General features: G+C 36.7%; 1 non-coding gene across 1 annotated transcript; it reads left to right on the top strand.

Annotated features, from left to right (window-relative positions):
* Positions 1-5,198: 5,198 nt before the first annotated feature.
* LOC139879101 (small nucleolar RNA R71) lies at positions 5,199-5,305 on the top strand. The gene has a single exon (XR_011769952.1). It is a non-coding gene; the product is annotated as a small nucleolar RNA R71 (small nucleolar RNA).
* The last annotated feature ends 1,164 nt before the right edge of the window (positions 5,306-6,469 follow it).

Below are 6,469 nucleotides of genomic sequence, written 5' to 3'. Positions count from 1 at the left end.
GGGTCTAGTCAGTTGTTTCACTACGAAAGAGTCCTCAGTCGGAATCCAAACCTCGATAGACTTACTACAACCGGTGTGCCTCGGTCGATTTTACGTTGTATCCGATAGACTTCTCTTACCAAGGGGTGACACAGATAGTGTACTCTGAATCGGGGTTCGCGACTTCCCAATAACAGAGCCTATAACTACGTTCTATTAGTTGGAAAAGCGATTGAGTTTAAAGCATAATCGGAAAGCATTTCGACAGCATACACAAATCATAATATTATTTCGGCATTATAACTGCTTACATCATAGCATACACTAAAGATAACTACTCGCTAATCATGGAAACAATATCATAAAACATTATATAAGATAAAGGATAGAAGTACCAGTAGATTAAACGAGTTCTGAATACAAAAGTGACGACTTCAAGACTCCAGATCGCTCCTAATACAATCTTTAGCGTTCTTCTCCGTGTACTAGGTTTCCCGCACGGAGTCGAAGGCCTTGAGAGTATGACTAATATTGTACAAGAGAGAGAAAGAAGTGAATTGAAGTGTGTGTTGGAATGAATGACAAAGACCCTTTAAATAGACTTGGAAATTGCCAGCATACGCCTGGCAGGGCGTATGGCAAGGCGTATTTGGCAGGCCGTATGGCTGGCAGACCGCATGGTGGGTCATTTATTGGCACGCATCTGGCAGAATGTTTCCATACTAGCAGGCCGTATGGAAAGCCGTATTGTGTGCTGGTCAGCCTTGATTCCCTGGATCGTAACTTGATTTCTTGTCTTTCACCGTTTTTTCTCTGGAATCTTCATTTTAGCTCCGATTCTCTTGATTCTTTTTGCACCACCTTCGTAATTACTTGTTTTTCAATTCTAACCGACGAAGTGGGTATTTTGTAGATAAAGTTCGAATCTTTCTTCTTTTTGGGCCTTAATACCAGGGTGAAAACGTGACTTTTTAGCCGATATCAGTTTTCTCTAGAATACGTTTTAAAGCTCGTTTGGTATTTTCAACTTGTCTACTTATTTGTAGATGATAAGCGGTTGAGATTTTATGAGTTGCTCCATATCCTTTGAGAACTTTCTCAAGTTGATTATTACAAAAATGAGTACCCCGATCACTTATTAAAGCTTTCGGTGTTCCGAACCTAGCAAAAAGACGTTTTAAGAAGTTGACTACAACTCGTGCATCGTTAGTTGGGAGAGCTTGTGCTTCTGCCCATTTAGATACATAATCAATGGCAACGAGAATGTAGAGATTATTATGAGATTTTGGAAATGGACCCATAAAGTCAATACCCCAAACGTTAAATACTTCACATACTTGAATGACATTTTGTGGAATTTCATCACGTTGACTTATTTTTTCAGCCCTTTGACAAGCATCACAGGATTTACAAAAAAGGTGTGCGTCTTTGAAAATTGTAGGCCAATAGAATCCAGCGTCGTAAACTTTTCTTGCTGTAAGTTGAGGCCCATAATGCCCTCCTGTTGGTCCTGTGTGACAATGGTTTAAGATTTGACTAGCTTCATCTCCGAATACGCATCGGCGTATTATTCCATCGGGAAAACTGTTAAACAAATGTGGATCTTCCCAGAAATAGTGTTTTATATCACTAAAGAATTTCTTTCGTTTTTGGTACGACAACCCTTTTTCAGGGAATCCACATAGTAAGTAGTTTGCATAGTCTGCAAACCATGGAATTTCACTATAATCAATTTTCAATAGATATTCATCAGGAAAGTTGTCTTGTATGGCCGATTCGTTTAGAACTTCTAATTCGGGATTTTCAAGACGAGAAAGATGATCAGCTGCGAGATTTTCTGCCCCCTTTTTGTCTCGGATTTCAATATCAAACTTTTGTAAGAGTAAGATCCAACGGATTAATCGTGGTTTGGCATCTTGTTTTGAAAATAGGTATCTAAGAGCAGAATGGTCGGTATAGACCACCGTTTTTGCTAGAACGAGATATGAACGAAATTTGTCAAAAGCAAAGACAATAGCAAGGAGTTCTTTTTCAATAGTTGTGTAATTTGTTTGTGCTCCTTGTAATGTTTTACTAGCGTAATAAATAGGTTAAAATCGTTTTTCAATCCTTTGTCCTAAAACGGCTCCTATTGCAGATCACTTGCATCGCACATGAGTTCAAATGGTAGATTCCAATTTGGAGTTATAATGATAGGCACATTAGTGAGTTTTTCTTTAAGAATATTAAAAGATTTGATGCATTCATCCGAAAAGATGAATGGAGCATCCTTTTCTAGGAGTTTATTCATAGGAGTGGCAATTTTAAAAAAATATTTTATGAAACGTCGGTAAAAATCGGTATGCCCTAGAAAACTCCTAACTCCTCTAACATTGGTGGGATGTGAAAGTTTAGCAATTACATCTACTTTAGCTCAATCCACTTCAATTCCTTCCTTTGAAATTTTATGAACAAGAACGATGCCTTCTTTAACCATGAAATGGCATTTCTCCTAATTAAGTACTAGATTTGATTGTTCGCATCTAATAAGCATTCGCTCAAGATTAACTAGACTTGATTCAAAAGTACCGAAGAATGAAAAGTCACCCATGAAAACTTCCAAATGGAATTCGTGAAAAATTGCAGGGGCGTGAAAAATCGACATCATGCACCTTTAAAAGTTGCAGGGGCGTTGCAAAGTCCAAATGGAATTCGTTTGTAAGCAAAAGTACCATAAGGGCACGTGAACGTGGTTTTCTCTTGGTCCTCGGGTGCTATTGGAATTTAAAAGTTTTCGGAGAAACCATCAAGAAAACAATAGTAACTATTCCCGGCTAATCTTTCCAACATTTGATCAATGAAAGGTAAGGGAAAGTGATCTTTTCTGGTGGCGTCATTTAATTTTCTATAATCAATACAGACACGCCATCCTGTTACAGTCCTAGTAGGAATAAGCTCATTTTTTTCATTTGTGATGACAGTCATGCCACCCTTCTTAGGTACGCATTGAACTGAGCTTACCCGTGGACTATCATAGATTGGATAAATTAAACCTGCATCAAGCAGTTTAATAATTTCTTTCTTAACAACATCTTGCATATTAGGATTTAGTCTTCGTTGGCGTTGCACATAGGTTTTATGACATTTTTCCATAAGGATTTTATGTGTGCAATACGAAGGACTTATACCTTTAATGTCATGAATCTTCCATGCAATAGCTGGTTTATGAGCTTTTAGCATAGAAATGAGTCGAGATTTTTCATATTCCATAAGAGAAGTCGATATTATTACAGGTAATTCAGATTCACTATGTAAATAAGCATATTCCAAATGGTTTGGAAGTGGCTTTAACTCTAATATTGGTGGTTCTTCTATCGATGATTTGTATCAATATCTGTCTTCCTCTTTTAGCATTTGAAGTTCTTCTGTTGTTGGTTCGTATTCATTAGCCTTGAGTGCGGCTAACATTTCAGCTTCATCAATTGGTTCAGTTCCTTCTCCTAAAGAACATTCTCCTGTTCCTTGTAATTCTGGAAATTCTTCTAACAATTCTGTATGTGAATATATAGTTTGAATATAATAACATGTATCATCTGCAGATTACGGTTGTTGCATGGCTCTATCAACAGAAAAGGTAACACTCTCATCCTCTATACTTAAGGTCAGTTTCTTACCAAACACATCTATTATTGCTTTAGCCGTGTTTAAGAATGGTTTTCCTAATATGAGAGGAACTCGAGAATCTTCTTCCATGTCCAGTTGAACAAAATCTACTGGAAATACTAAAGTACCAACTTTAACTAGCATGTTCTCCATTATCCCTTTAGGATATTTTACTGATCGATATGCTAGTTGTATGCTTATTCGGGTTGGTTTCAATTCTCCAAGGTCTAGTTTAGTGTATAGTGAATACGACATTAAATTTATACTAGCACCTAAGTCTGCCAATGCTTCTATTGAACTTAGACTACCCACAAAACATGGAATTGTGAAACTTCCTGGATCAGAGAGTTTTTCTGGTATATTATTCAACAACACTGCAGAACAATTAGCATTCTTTATAACAGCCGAAAGTTCTTCCATTTTCTTTCTATTTGTGATTAGATCTTTCAGGAATTTGGCATATCTTGGCATTCCTGAAATCACATCAATGAAAGGAAGATTGAAATTTATTTGATTAAACATATCTAAGAATTCGGATTGCTCGGCTTCAAGTCTTTCTTTTCTCATTTTACTCGGGTAAGAAAGCGGGGGTTGGTATGGTTTAACATAAGGTTTTGCCTTAACTGTGTTATCTTCATTCACCTTTTTCAACTACCGGTTCTGTTTCCTTATCTTGCTCATTCTATGGTGCCTGTATAGTAGGAATAGAGTCATCAGAAATTTCAGGTATTTCAGGTGGTTTAAGTGTAATACCACTTCTCGTGGTAATGGCTTTAGCTGTTTTATTCCAGGGGTTAGCATTTGTATCGCTAGGTAGACTCCCCGGTTTTCTTTCACCTATCAACCTTGCTAGGTTACTTACTTCTTGTTCCAGATTTTGAATAGAAGCTTGTTGATTTCTAAATGCTTGAGCATTTTGTTCATTCGTTTGTTTCTGAGATGTGAAAAATTGAGTTTGAGATTCAACTAGCTTCGACATCATGTCTTCTAAATTTGGCTTTTTATCATCGGTTTGTGGTGGTTTATTTTGAAAAATAGGTCTTTGCTGATTGTAAGTATTATTGGATACTTGCTGATTGCTAGGACCTTTTTGGTTGTTGTATGGAACATTTCGGTTATAATTCTAGTTTTGATTGTAGTTTGGTCTTGGCGGTTGATAATTACCTCGATAATTATTTTCAGGCCTTTGGTTCATGTATGAAACATTCTCTCTTTGTTCCATTGTTTGTTCAATACTGAGACAATCTTTTGTCAAATGTGGTCCTCCACACTGCTCACAACTAATTCGTATTGCGTGAATATCTTTAGTCATCTTTTCCATTCGTCTCTCGAAAGCATCTATTTTTGCAGAAATGGAATCAAAGTCATGGCTAGAATCAGCTCTAGCCACTTTAGATGATCTAACGATGTCTTTTTCTTGATGCCACTCATGTGAGTGGGAAGCAGTGTTATCAATAATTTTGTAAGCTTCTGTTGCAGTTTTCTTCATAATGGAACCACCAGCTGCTATATCGATGTCTTTTCTTGTAGTGATGTCGCATCCTTGGTAGAATATTTGTAATATTTGATAAGTGTCTAAACCATGTTGAGGACATCCTCTCAACAACTTTCCAAATCTTGTCCATGCCTCATATAGAGTTTCATTTGGCTTTTGTGTGAATGTAACAATTTCTCCTTGAAGTCTCACGACTTTAGATGCCGGAAAGAATTGTTTAAGAAATTTTTCACCTAAGACATCCCATGTATCAATCGCCCCTTCAGGTAACGATTCTAACCAATCTTTGGCTTCTCCCTTTAAAGTCCAGGGAAATAACATGAGATAGATCTGTTCATCCTCAACTTCTCTGATTTTAAATAAAGTACAGATCCTATTAAAGGTGCGAAGATGTTCGTTTGGATCTTCCTTTGGCGTAGCATTAAATTGGCATTGATTAGTTACCATGTGTAGGATTTGTCCTTTGATTTCATAATCTGGTGCGTTAATGTCTTGTTGAGTGATTACATGACCTTGGCCAGTGCGTTTAGCCCTCATTCGGTCTTCCATACTTAGAGGTTCTAGATTATCCATGATTGAATTTGTTGAATCTGAATCACTAGAGGATTCTGACTTAATGGTTTCTTTCTCGACAATCTCTAGATGAGTGATTTGTGGTTCAGGAGGAATGATTAGTGGTTCAGGATCTCCGAATTGTCCCTGAATATCCTCCGAATTCTCAATTGTGAGGTCGGGTTCAAAAAATGGATTATCGGAAATTTGAATTGGAGTACTTGGTCGACTAGATGACGATTCTAAAGAAAAATCAACGGCGACAATATTGGCTAGATGTCTTGATCGAGTTACAGGTGGTGAATGTATGAAAGGTGGTGAACGTTTTGCTCGGTGCATTCACTGAATATCCTATTAGTTATAAAAGATAAAAATTATATAAGCTATCAAATTAATAGACTTTTCTGATTTTGTCAACGTTTCGAATAACCAATAGATGCAGCAGGTAGCCAGGACCCTTTAAATCGGAAGCCAACAACTCGCCACTAACAAATTCAACTATTACTACGAATCAGAAAATTTTGAATGTCTATCAATTTAACTGCTTAAGATAATTTTTCGTCGAAATTTTGAAGAAAAAAAACTATGTCCTAAAAACTAGAGCGTCGAGAAATAAGAAAGAAAAAGAGTGCGTCGAAAAATAAAAGGTCGAAAAATAAAAGGTTGAAAAATAAAAATAAAAAAGAAAAGCGTCGAAACTCAAAAGTCTAAAAACTAAATATTAAAAGTTGCGTCTAAAGGTATTAAAGCTTAAAAGGAATTCTATATCCAAAACGGCAATAACTTAAAAGGCACTAAAAT

The sequence above is a fragment of the Rutidosis leptorrhynchoides genome, chromosome 11 (genome assembly GCF_046630445.1).
Source record: "Rutidosis leptorrhynchoides isolate AG116_Rl617_1_P2 chromosome 11, CSIRO_AGI_Rlap_v1, whole genome shotgun sequence".
NCBI lineage: Eukaryota > Viridiplantae > Streptophyta > Magnoliopsida > Asterales > Asteraceae > Rutidosis > Rutidosis leptorrhynchoides.
Note: the sequence above shows the minus strand (reverse complement) of the source record. Positions and strands in the feature narration are given on the sequence as shown.